The 13,313-nt window shown below is 41.2% G+C and overlaps 2 protein-coding genes across 3 annotated transcripts in view; both read right to left on the bottom strand.

The window, feature by feature from the left end:
* Positions 1 to 10,153, bottom strand: part of LOC109038569 (uncharacterized isomerase PA3578) — a 32,798-nt gene extending 22,645 nt beyond the window's left edge. The window contains exon 1 of the mRNA XM_019053674.2: positions 10,021 to 10,153. The gene's annotated coding sequence lies outside the window, so the exon portion shown is untranslated. The remainder of the gene's footprint in view (positions 1 to 10,020) is intronic.
* Positions 1 to 13,313, bottom strand: part of LOC109038492 (paxillin) — a 120,770-nt gene that overhangs the window by 74,974 nt on the left and 32,483 nt on the right. The gene's annotated exons all lie outside the window — the stretch shown is intronic.

Raw genomic sequence — 13,313 nt, 5'->3', positions numbered from 1 at the left:
GTATTTCTCTCAGATAATACACTAAAAATTGAAATCGCTCCGGTTTTTTTAGTGGCTAGGTCTGGACGCAACCAATCGTGTTCTTGGAATGTCCGTGTTTTAAACGCAGAACAATACAGACGCTTCTAAAGCATTTTTCAAAGCCTAACGTAAAGTCAGGTAAGTAATTTCCTGTGAAGTGATGAGTCTCAATTTTCTTTATATATTTATTATCAATTTTACAAAATTAGGTTTTTTGAATTTGATTACATACTAACCGCGACAAATAAGTGCAATGATTGATTAAAATATTGTTATCCTAAGTGCAGGCAATTTAAGGCGCTTCGTCTGTTTAAATGACTAGGTCTGGATGCAACAATTCGTGTTCTCAGGATGTCCGGGTTGCATACCAAAAAATTGCAGGCGCTCTGATTTCCTCGGGGAAAATGTGTAACTGCGGTTGTTAATCCTCGAGGGTTTTCTACATTCCTTTTTCAATAGTTGTTTACTATGGAATCCGCGGAGTTCGAATGAGTGGTATTGCATCAGCAGTGTTACCAAAATTGCGGAAATTTATAGAAGTAATTAGTGGTTTTGACGTTTGCGATGCCTTCGCGGAAATATTTTTGGCGGTAGATTTGCAACATATGACAACAGTGCTGTAATGCAACACAGCTCATTCAAATTCTGAGGATTCCACGGTAAACAACGATTGTGAATGAAACGTAGAAAAACCTTGAGGACTACAACCGCAGTCACACATTGTAGCTGAGAAAAACGAAGCGCCTGCAATTTTTTGCATGCACCACGGGCATCCCGAGGACACGAATAGTTGCGTCCAGACCTATAGCCATTGAAACAGACGGAGCGCCTTAAATTGCCTGCACTTAAGATAACAACCTTCCTAATTTGGTAGAAATTATTCTAATAGTAGGGTATCCAATCGTAGCTTTTAAAAAGTTTTACAGATTTTTATGGGTAACTTGTTATAAAATCTGGAAATTCTACTTATTTGGGTTGCGTGTTTATGTTAAATTTTTGGTTTCCTTGATTCAGAATAGAATTCTAAAAATCTGAATGGAACATGACAAATGTATTTTTTTCAATTTAAAAGTAAATACAGAGAAATGAAAATGAGCCAACATAGAGACAGTATTTTAGGAAAACTTAACGCCAAGATGATACTTACAAAATGCAAGAGCCTTACGAAATTTATGGTGATCTTTATATTACCGCCTCTTAAACTTGTTTACTTCAGACGCCCTAAAAGCACCTACATGTGTTGCTTTTAAAATATTTTGTGCAGAAGAATGACACCATGATACTTTCCGCGGTTCTCTTTTGAGATCACTTTTAAGATCTCCTCGATTAGACTTGTATTTTTAATTCCTCTATGTACCTATAAATTTTCTATCTGTAATAATGAGTTTTATACTCATTTATATGTGTTAATGTGATTATTAGGGACAGGGAGGGCTATTTAGTGGTAGTTTGCTACTTTTACTCACCTTAGTTACCTTCTCATTCAAGAAGTAAGAAACTTCTCTGTTGTTTCCTGTATACTGATTTACCTTATTGTAAAGATATTGTATATAATTCCTTTGGAAGTTTACAAAATAAAAACTTTAAAAAAAAAAAAAAAAAAACTTTTAAGATGCCTTCTTTGAATGGCTTCTTTCACATCGTTCAATGTTAAGCCTTACATAAGCGGTCAAATATTGTCAAAATTAGTGGTGATTAAGGTTGTTCTAAAATTCCAGATGAAATCCGATGAAACTGTTTAAGTATTGAACACTGAGCGGGTGATTACGGATTTGGTTAATCGGAAGCTGCAGGCAAACAAGATCGGTTGACCTCAAGATTGTGACAGGTTGTCCGTTACCCTATTTCCAGTGGCGTGGCGTGAAGGATCGATTATCGATATATCGCCATTTGAAGCTATAGTAAAGAATCGATTACTAAGGTGTTCGCTGCGAACACCCTGATAATCGATATTTTTTCATAGGTTTGAATGGTGAATCAATCGATTTATCGCAAAGCACGCCACGCCACTGCCTATTTCGTCTTCCACAGAGAGGATTTAGAGGGCTCCCACGCGCTAGCGTGTTGCTTGAAGGAAACCAGTGTTGTCAAAAGAGGCTGAAAAATAACATTTAAATCAACGGCGGACACAAGCCCTTTCTCTGGGCTTTACAAGAGCTTTTCTCCTTGCAGTGTTGCAGAGTTCCACACGCAATTACCAAATTATTTACGGATTTCTACGGGAAAACGTGTGGGATTTTCGATGATCGGGCAAACTGGCGGGAAATCAGGACGCCTGGTATTCGGCATTCGGCCAATCCAAGTCCGCTCTGTACGTGAAGGCTTCGAGCTCAAAATTGCCAAATTTATACGTATATGATCACGGAAATTACTCTTAAAATACTTTGAGCTTCATCATCCGTAACTTTCGGTCTCTGAGCCCGGAACGCGGACAGTATGTCTATTTAGCCCGAAAGTAGATGCAGGCTCGGATACACGTATTTGCCGCTGGGGCAAAAGAAAAATTGATTCCGTCTGTGATTGCGGGGGGCTGGGGGGTTGTGAGAAGCGGAGGGCCCAAGGGCCCTTCCCTGGAAATTTTTAAAAAAAAATTTAGCATGGTTTCTCATGCATTTTTCTAGAGCACACCCCATCTTTCCGACTCGCCTATGGTTCCGTTTACCAGAAATACGTGCTATTAAGCGAGGAAAAGCGAATAGTAGGAATGAGAATCCGGCGGCGTAGGATTGGACCCAGATGCGGGTTCCGGACGGTGGCGGACGGTGCTGCATTCCGAAGCTCGGCCCATATTTGGCGGACTGCTCAATCCGCTCATGATACTCGCCATTGTCGAGTCGCAAGTCCTTGGACAGCCCATCCGAGGTGGGCCCGGGCCGTCCTTCGCCTTCCTTCCGAGTTCCCAGCTTCCAACCACTGGGTCCAAACAAACTAAACGGTCATTCGGACGCGACTACTAGAGCACCTTCATAGGGTTTATGGACGACTCAAAAATTAGGTTTGATCAGGTCATGTAGCTCTTGGGGCTCATAGGGGAGTCAACCTATGTACCCGCGAATCATCCAGCACTGGAAAAAAAACACATTGGATCTAGAGTCCAGACTCTTGAAAACATCGACAAGAAAAAGTACTCTTGATTCAATCAGAATCTAGCTTAAATCAAGAACCAAGCCTCTTAATTTAAGCGGATTTCGTTTTGATTCAAGCAAAAATCCGATTGAATCAAGAGTATTTTTTCTTGTCAATGTTTTCAAGAGTCTGGACTCTAGATCCAATGTGTTTTTTTTCCAGTGAGTGGTGCTAATTTTCACATTTCAACTATTTGCACTGATCAAACATTATAAAAGCACGTATAAAAACTTCGATTTCGCTTACATTTTCTCAGTTTCAAAGTTTTAATCCTGAAAGACGCATGTTTGTAATGCGCTGTCGGCCATATTGAGTGATCTTCCAAATGCATAGGTTGGCAGCGGCACTTTTCTAGTGATTTCCGTTTTCCACGTTGTCGCCCTTTTGGGCCCTGAGAGCTACGTAAATCGAGTTGTCCGTACTCTCCCTATAAAGGTGCTCTAGCGGCTACCAGGTACGTCCTCAAGAGAGTCACATTTCAACAACAGAGAAATGATGCAATCTGCGCTAGATTAAAAAGTAGAAAAAAAAATTGATAACACAAAAAAATCCGGAGGTAAGTACATTTAAATGCCAAATTTGGCTGACTGAGCTATTAAAGACACAGTGATGATGTACAAATCGAGCTAGAAGCCGAGTATGCTCCGGAGGTAAGCATGTTCATGCTATTGGCATCTCAAAGTAACTAAAAAACACAAGAAAAACGAGTTGCCTAGGCTAAAAAACTACGAAATATAAAACCTGGGACGTTTCGGGACGGTTTCAACCTCCTCCTCGACCAGGAGACGAAAACATGTAAAAAATTACATAAATCACAATACCTAGACTCTCATTTAGTGATAACGAGAAACAATTTTAACACTCATTACATTTCTTACTCATTTTGTTATCACTAAATGGGGGTCAATATATTTTGATCTTTATAACTTGTTATATATTTTGATTCCTGGTCGAGAAGGGGGTTGAAACTATTCCGAAAAGTCCCAGGCTTTATGTTTTGTTGTTTTTTTAGCCTTGGTTACCCGTCTGTATTGTGATTTAAAGTTAAATTATTCGGGCTATTTTAGTATATTGTTGTCATCTTCAAATACTGAGGAGGTCAAAAGTAGATGACTTCCGAGAAAAAAAGAAGTCCAAAACACACTAATCGTCGATTCCTAAATCAAGCAAATAAGTGTGTAGCCGGCGATTATGTAGACCATTTAAACTATATTCATTCTTCAATCATAAATCAATACGTAGAAAAATTGCGGAAGGACTGTTACTCTGCCTAAACAAAGTGCCTGCTAAAAAACAAAAAATGAGACTAAAAGTAATTTGACTTTCTGTGGAAATATTTACCCGAAATATATGTTTTGTACGTCATAGTTTGATAGAACACTTCGGTTTTAGTAGACTGAAAGAACACACCACTTCTCGGTTAATTTCAACTCGTGCAGGAAGTAAAAGTTTCTTACTTCTAGTATATTGAATTCTTATGTTACGCACGGGAAAGGAATCAGTTCACAAAAGAAAATAGGGCGAAGACATGTATGATTTTCGTCTTGAACAAATGCTCAGTAGAACATAGGGTGTACACGAAACAGGTTCTGAGGAAAGTGCTACTGTTGCGACTGTATTTTTAGACTATTACTCGTTTTGTTTTAGTTGATCATGCATTATGCAATTCGATAAGGCTTCTGATTATTGACCATTTACCGAATGTCAAGGTTACACTCTGGATAAGCATTGATTGGAGAAAGCGAGTATTTCGTATACTGGATGAGATCGATTTGAATTTATTAGTTTTGAAATCAGCGCGACTGAAAAAATTTTACAGGACAATCATGGACAAAGGTAGACAGGACGATAAAAACCAAATTTACAGAGAAAATGACGCTTATTGTTTTCTAACATTTTCAGACAATTTTATCTGAAATATCTGAAAATTTCGAGGAAAAATACGTGTATGCATGAATGTCGTCAAAAATACACGTTATATCAAGGGCAATTTGACAACTCTTAAATGTTCATACGGCGTTTTTCCTTAGCACGGTAGAGTTACGTTTCTTAGTCCCGAAAACGACGATTTGTCGCTTATTTTACCAATGAGAGCGTCAATATGCATCGTTTTCGTATGGTAGCGAACGTGGAATGCGGCACGGCATTTCTCAGCGCCGTCGATCCAGTAACCTCGAATCCGGCGATAATCCGCTCATAGCATTAGCTCGGCGCTACGGTGAAGGAGCCTGGCCAACAGCCAAGAAGTCGCGGGTTCGAATCCCGGCACGTGAATGAGCCGAGATTTATGGGACGCGCGAGGGGTCGTCGCTCAGCTCACTCTCGGTTTCATCCTCCTAATTTGCATTTTTTCTTTCACTCGTTACGCGCGGCGCTAAGGTCAATACCACGCTGATGGTGCGGGTGCTTGAACTCGTGATGCAGCAACCTGAAATGCAGCCATGGATTACGTCAAAACCGCGAGGAATCTTGCCTCTGAACGTCAAATTAGAGTACTTTGATAGAGTATTGCCGTGTGGATATGAGTGTTTATTCGCTCCTCTATCTTAGGGTCCCTTTATACTGAGAGTCAAGACAACACCCCCACATGGAGTCACAAACGGGAATAAAGATTACAGAAATTGAACGTTTTCCGTAATCTTTGATCAGTCCATTCTCAAATTCCTCTCTCCGTTACTTCTCTCATTCCGTTTGTTTCTTGCCGAACCCATAATTCCCTGGTCCATTTCAGATCATAATTTTTGCAATCGGTGAAAATGTAATCTTTATTCCCGTTTGTGACACTCTGAGGGTCTAAAATACAGGAACCAATCAGAAATGGATTCTCATTGTCTTGACTCTCAGTATAAAGGGACTCTACTCTATCTTGAGCTTCATGGAGCTCTTAGGACTCGGAAATGGCGCGGCGGATGCTGTAAGTAAATGTATGTTCCTCGTGGACTGGAGTGACTGGAGCGCCTTCAATTTTTCCACATGCAACACGCGCGTCCATAGAGTGCGAATAGTTGTATCAAAGCGTTACACTTAATATCATTTGAATGTGTGGCTTCTGTTGTCGGAGATAGTAGCATAAAAAACCCCGCCCGTCTTTTTCTGACCGAGTATCGCTTTAAAAAGTAAATTGAAAATGTGCCCTTTAGAAAGTGTTACCACTTTGAAGTTCTTCGGTAAAAAACAACTTTGATGCGTCTTTTTTTTACTAAAAGAGGCAGAATTTGAAGAAGCTGATGTTATTCAAGAATTAATACTACTGTTGATACTACAATGTAGCCACGCTGTAATGCAAAAATGAGCTTTGATTTCAGGCTGACAGTCGGTCGTCCTAGCTGCTTTCCATTTTTCCGCCTCAAAAGATGCTTTTAGATAATTGGACTGCATTTTGCAATACGGAACCATTATTTTGAACTCATACATAAAATCACTCATCTCCTTGGAGAAACTAATGGCACATAAATTGTTTCTAAAATGAGCCGTGGTTCCCAATTGCAAAATGAAGTCCAATCGGTGAACACAGACCAAATATACGAGCGAGTGGAGATCATACGAATATGTGGAGATCGATCAGTAAGTAAGACGCAGTTTTGACACCATCATGGCCTCTAGTCAACAGAAGGAAAGTCTCAATGGCGGGGCGTGCTTTGCGATACATCGATTGATCTGCCATTTACACCTATGAAAAAGGATCGATTTTGATAAACAAAAAGGTGCTCGCAACGAACACTTTAATAATCAATCCTTATTTACTACGGTTTCAAATGGGAGAAATATCGATAATTGATCATTCAAGCCTCGCCGCTGCTCAAAGCGACTTCGTGGGCGTAAGTCGCTACACTTTAATCCTTAAAGCGCAGTGATTTTTGGAATCAGTCACCGAAAATCTTTCCTCCTCGGCACTCCACTTGCAGCAATAGCGCGTTAATCCGTAAAAAACCAGCCCACGCTAATTTCGAGAACAGCACGGGTGGTCTGGTCGTCGACGCGCATTATTGAATTTGTTTCTGGGTAAAAATTTAAAAAAAAAAAAAGCTGTCCAATTAGAAGTAGAGAAATGGGCTCGTAAAACCTGACTTTTTAGGGATTTTTCATTCTGCGATTTTATTTTTTAGCGAATAAAAAACCGGGTCCTAAATAAACATGCAAGGAAAATGAGCGATTTCAGCGCATTTTATGTTTCTGGAGTGACAGGTGGGCCAGTCCGGCTCTGGCCAGTAGCGTGGCGTGCTTTGCGATAAATCGAATGATCTGCCATTTAAACCTACGGAAAAGGATCGATAAACAGGGTGCTCGCAACGAACACCTGAATAATTGATTCATCGCCATAGCTTCAAATGGACTGCATTTTGCAATTCGGAACTATAAATTCTAGCTCATCTGAAAAAACACTTTTGTGCAAAGGGAAACTAATGGCACATACGTTGTTTTTAAACCAGGTCAGAATTTATAGTTCCAAATTGCAAAATGTAGTCCAAATGGAGATAAATCGATGATCGATCATTCACGCCACGCCGATGGCTCTGGCCCTGCTTTTTCATCGCTCCATCTCTCTCTGGGTGAAACTGATTGCCGGCAACCAAAAGAGTAGTGTGCTCGCGAAAACAGCAGATTTAAAAATGCCCGATACGGAAAACGTTAACTGAACGCATTTATGCCGAAAGGAACTACGTCTCACGCAAGATCTATGCACATAGTTCCTTTCAGCATAAATACGTCCAACTGTGAGTTTCAAAGTGATTGTTAAAGATATTCCTGATGTACCTAACGTGGTTTTCATGCTACCATAACGCCTGAAATTGGACTCCAGCTGCCATGTGTCTCATGACGTTGTTTGCCTAACGAGGGGACGTAATCCCATTCCAAGGTTGCAATCCAAAATTTTTGTACAAGAATGTACCTGTACAGTTTTCGTCCAAAATGTTCCTAATTTTGGCATGAGATCAGAGGAAAAATCAGTGAAATTTTCAGTTAGAAATGTTCATGATTCTTCGGGAAAAAATTCCATTTGCCAGGGGAAATTTCGCAACATTACGATGTAGTTACGTTGTTTCATGAGACAAATGGACGTATTTCTATCAAAGGGAACTATGTGCATTAGGACATGAGCCCTGAGACCCATAAGAATATGTGCATAACAGGGCTCACGTCATGATGCACATAGTTCCCTTTGATAGAAATACGTCCAAATGTCGATGAGTTCAACAGACCAACAGCCTGCGAATAAAAATTGTCTCATGCAACGCAGGAAGTCGCATCTTTGTAAGTTGAAACGAGGAAGAGAAGTTAGAGGTTTCATTCATCCATAAAACTTAATGTTTAAAACAAAGAGTAATGGAGGTCAAAATATTTTCTCTCGGCTTTGAATTTACGACAGGAGACAAAGCGCGACTAAAGTAGCATTCAAAACTACTCTAGACTTTATTTTTTTCAAAATGAGACTATGGTTCGTTTCTGTTAAAGTCGTTCCGTAAAAAACTCTTTCAGTGGTCACGATAGTTTTACAGTACGTCTTGAGATTCAAGCTTTAAGCCGAAAACTAAAACTATATTAGCGCTGGGGCCGAATTTGTCGGTCCTTCCACCGTGCTTAGATATACTTAGGACGGGACTCGAGACTGCACTTAAGTCCGGCTTAGCGCTTCTGATTGGCCGGTGGTGCGGTTTGAACTCATTGATTGCTGTTGCAATCCGTGTGAAAAATCCGACGAAATTCGGCCCCTGGAGAAAGACAAGATTGGACGAACGTCACATCAATCATCAATTGGACTGCATTTTGCAATTTGGAACTATAAATTCTGCCTCTTCTGGAAAAACACGTATGTGCTTAGAGAAACTACTGGCACATACGTTATTTTTAAACCGGGCTAGAATTTATAGTTCCAAATTGCAAAATGTAGTCCAATTGGCCCATCAGTTAGCACATAAATTCCAGTTGAATAGAGTCATTTTCTGATGTGACATTTGTCCGATATTTTTTATCCTCAGCTCTTATAGCTGTTGATTTTCAAACTTTCCGCTATGAGCGCACTTTCCAATGAAATAGATACTGCGATTGGAACAAACAATACACGGGCTGTACTCTACCCTACTTACAACGTTGCCGTGCTGAGGAAAAACGCTATGTGAAGGTTCGAATTTGGTGTACTTTTCCCCGATGAAACAATTATGGCCGGCAAAAGTAATACATAGTTACATTGAAATGTGCAGGTACTTTAGACCGAACTGCGAATAGAATTCTCTGACAAATTGGAAGGAAAATATTCACACGTTTCTCAGATAATTCTTGTTTCAGTGGCAACATCCGAAGGGCCCATATGGCGTTTTTCCTTGACACGGCTGTACACTGAAAAAAAAAAGATTGGTAGAAGTTACCATTCCTTTACGCTGTATTTCACACAGCGTTAATTCAGAGTCAATTCTGTTAGAAGAAAGGTAAACGCTACTATATACTGGTACAGGATACCGTTCCTCTGGCAGAATCAACTTGAAGATTGGTAGAATTTACCGTTCGAATTCCTTCACGCAGTGTGAAATACAGCGCGAAGGAATGGAAAATTCTACCAATCTCTTTTTCAGTGTAGTACTCATGACCATCAGGGCATATTTCGTAGTTCCCCGGACGAATTTACCATTCGCATTCCTTCACGCAGCGTGGAATACAGCGCGAAGGAATGGTAAATTCTACCAGTCTTTTTTTCAGTGTAGTGCTCATGACCATCAGGGCATATTTCGTAGTTCCCCGGACGAGGAAGATTCATACGGCGTTTTTCCTCAAGCATGGCATAGGGTTTGCGCGCAACATAGTTCTTCCCGATGTAAATAAGTCGACTTTACTCGAAACACATGAAAACCAAGAGGATGTAAACGCGGTCGTACTCACCGAAAGCTCGCTCCCTTCAACGTGCGACTCCCATAGAGATTGCTCAACAGGTGGGTCAGAACGACGAGAACACTCTGCGATAACGAAACTTTGAAACTTTGTGCGGACGACTCGAGTTGGAAGCACTCGAAAAAGCGAGGAAATCGCGGCACGAGGAAAGCACTGCGCGAGAACGACTGGAGGCTCACGAGGCGAAGCTCAGTCCAGGCGGAGGCAGGAGAGCCCCGAGGTTGCCGGGTCGAACGGCCAAGACCATCGCCAACACACGCCCAGCGGAGCTCCGATGCACGATTCGGCAACAGCGCCCTCGGGATCAGGACTGGGAGCGGAGCAGGGCGCCGCGCTGATTGGTCCGCGCCCGTGTGGGATGGATGGGGAACTTTGTGACGTCACGGGTCCCGAGGAGGCAGCAACCGGCTCCGGCAGCGGGGATGCCGCGTCGCCAGGAATCCGGCTCACCGGTCTGCATTTTGGGATTTATCGTCAGAAGTTTTTTTTTTTTTTTTTTTTTTGAGGCGTTTTATTTGAAAGATAGGGTTGGTAGGGTAGATTGAATGACGGTGTGTTAAAGTTTTTTAGCCAATGTGTGTTTAATCCAGCACAATCGTCAGAAAAGGTTTTTTTTTATGATTTTGAGGCGTTTTATCTGAAACATACCGCGGCCTTGGAAGAGAGCTGAGAAAATAGGCGAGTAATTTCAGTTAAAATAGGTATGAGAGGGTAGACGTGTTATGGTAGGTCTAGGGGATGTGTTAGTTTACTGCTGGTAATTGAGGGTTGGTAGGGTAGATTAAATGACGGTATGTTAAAGTATTTTAGCCAATGTGCGGTCAATTCAGCACAATCGTCAGAAAAGGTTTTTTTTTTATGATTTTGAGGCGTTTTATCTGGAAGATACCGCGGTCTTGGAAGAGAGCTGAGAAAATAGGCGAGTAATTTTAGTTGTAAGAGGTATGAGAGGGTAGACGTGTTATGGTAGGTCTAGGGGATGTTTTAGTTTACTGCTGGTAATTGAGGGTTGGTAGGGTAGATTGAATGACGGTATGTTGAAGTTTTTTTTAGCCAATGTGCGTTTAATTCAGCATAAAGCTGATATCTCACTATAGAGGAAAAAAACTCACACACAAGCACAATTTTCCCTCAAGGAGATACGCTGTTTGGTGCAACACTAAGAACAACCATTCAGGAAGGCAACTGCTTAGCAGACGCGTTTCGGTCTTGTTGGGTCAATCCTCAGTGCAGCGTAGTGTGGTGGTTGTTTCAAGTGTTGCACCAAACAGCGTATCTCCCCTGCTAAAAATTGGTAATAGAATGTGTGTTCCAAAATACTATAGACCTAGAGCCGGCTGTAAGATTTCCAATAGCTTCTGTAGCCGGCTGTACAATTTCTTATAGCCTTTCATAGCCGATGGCGATTAAGCAACAGCCAGATGATAAAGTTTATGCTAAACGTTACTAAATACGGATACTAGGACTTAGTTAGTTTTTGGACTACCGCTCTCTTTTTGTGTCGTAGTATCTAGATTTATTTTGCGAGGAGAGCTCCGTACTTTTGAAGGATGCCTGTCATTCTTAATATGTTGGAGCGCCTTCAATTTCTTATAATGCTGTGCAATACCTCTGGTGTGAAATAGTTGCTTCAGACGCCGTGACCCGCTGCGGCGCGGCGGGCGGGCAGAGAGCGCTTGCGCAATGCGTGAAGTATCCCTGTTGGGTTTGTAGGCGCCAATGCGTCGCCGCTCCGCTTTGTGTTAGGCTCTAATATTTAATCTCGCGGAGTCAGCGTTTTTCAACTCATGATTTTGAAATATTTGCACACTCTGTATGGACCATCTCATTTTAATTGATGAAAAAAAAAAAAATGTTTTAAAGGAAAATATAATGTGTGTTTTGTAAATATTAAGGTAGTTCCGTATCAAACTTAATGATTTCCAAAGCACACAATTTCTTATAGCCTTTTATAGCCAATGGCGATAAAGTGTAAAGCCCGGCGATAGGAACTATAGCCCGACTGTATACTTGACTGTATACTGTATACTTTTTTATAGCTTCGTATAGCCCGGCTGTATTATTTGCTCCGCTTTCTACAGCCAGCTATATGATTTTCAATAGCCTTCTTTAGTCGGCTATAAGAATTCCTATGGTATTTTGAAACACAGCTCGTATAGCCAATTTTTACCAGGGTCTTTGAGGGAAAATATTGTGCTTGTGTGTGAGCTTTTTTCCTCTGTAGTGAGATATCAGCTTTATGCTGAATTTAACGCACGTATTGGCTAAAAAACTCCAACATACCGTCTTACGACCCGGGCGTCCGCACCGCAATCAGTTTGTGTAGATTGAATGAGTTGACGATAGATCGATTTGTGTTGGGGTTGTCAGAAAAGTTGTCTTGAGTGGTTTGAGTCAAAATTTCCGGAAGAGTGCGTTACGTAGATGTATAGGGACGGCCCTAAAGTATCATTCTGGTAGATACTGCAGCTGCATTGAAATGCAATGTATTTGGGCACAACTGCGTAAAAACGGCACACGCGAATTTTTAGTGTACTAAACATAGTGTTACATACGTGTTGGAGAAATATAGTTAGTTCACTACATAGCGATGCGTTCACACCGCCCTTGGCTTCTAACTTATACAATTAACATGGTAGGCATAATAACCTTCCGAAGCATATCAATTCCACCAAGAATTTGTCAACAGACAAGAGAATTTAAGTCATTTTATGTGGCATTCAGCGACGAGGTATCCTGTGAGTAAGTACCTGCATCGTTTCAAAATTGTCTTCAATGTTTCGTTTTTTAAATGCTAAACCGTCGAGATCATTTCCTATACTTCAGGATAGGGGTCTACTTCGTCAAAAATGGCAAAAAAAAAGCGTTACTTAATTTACGCGAGCGCTCCATCCAAAAATTCTTAAAAATAACTCCCTTCCCTTTCAGCTAAAAAATTCTAGCTACGTTATGCATCCATGCCGATGAACATTGGGCACTAAAAGACGAAATTTCAATACTGCTCAGGTCGAATCGGATGAAAACATGATTTTAAGCTCTTTGTGAGAGCTTGAAACGAGTAATCTGGCAACAATGGTAGCGACCAGGTGATTACGGAAGGATCAAGCCGGTGCGCATAGTGCGAGCCGCGTAGGTGTACGGCTACATCCACACTACGGCCATGGTTCCCGGGGAGCTAAAAGCTATGCATGCACGTTGCCATGCCGGCCTGTAAATTACTCTGAAAGACCCAGAGTTACGAATGCTCGTGCAATGTAGCATGCAGTTTGACGAATGTGACCGGC

The sequence above is a fragment of the Bemisia tabaci genome, chromosome 1 (assembly GCF_918797505.1).
Source record: "Bemisia tabaci chromosome 1, PGI_BMITA_v3".
Classification (NCBI taxonomy): Eukaryota; Metazoa; Arthropoda; class Insecta; order Hemiptera; family Aleyrodidae; genus Bemisia; species Bemisia tabaci.
Note: the sequence above shows the minus strand (reverse complement) of the source record. Positions and strands in the feature narration are given on the sequence as shown.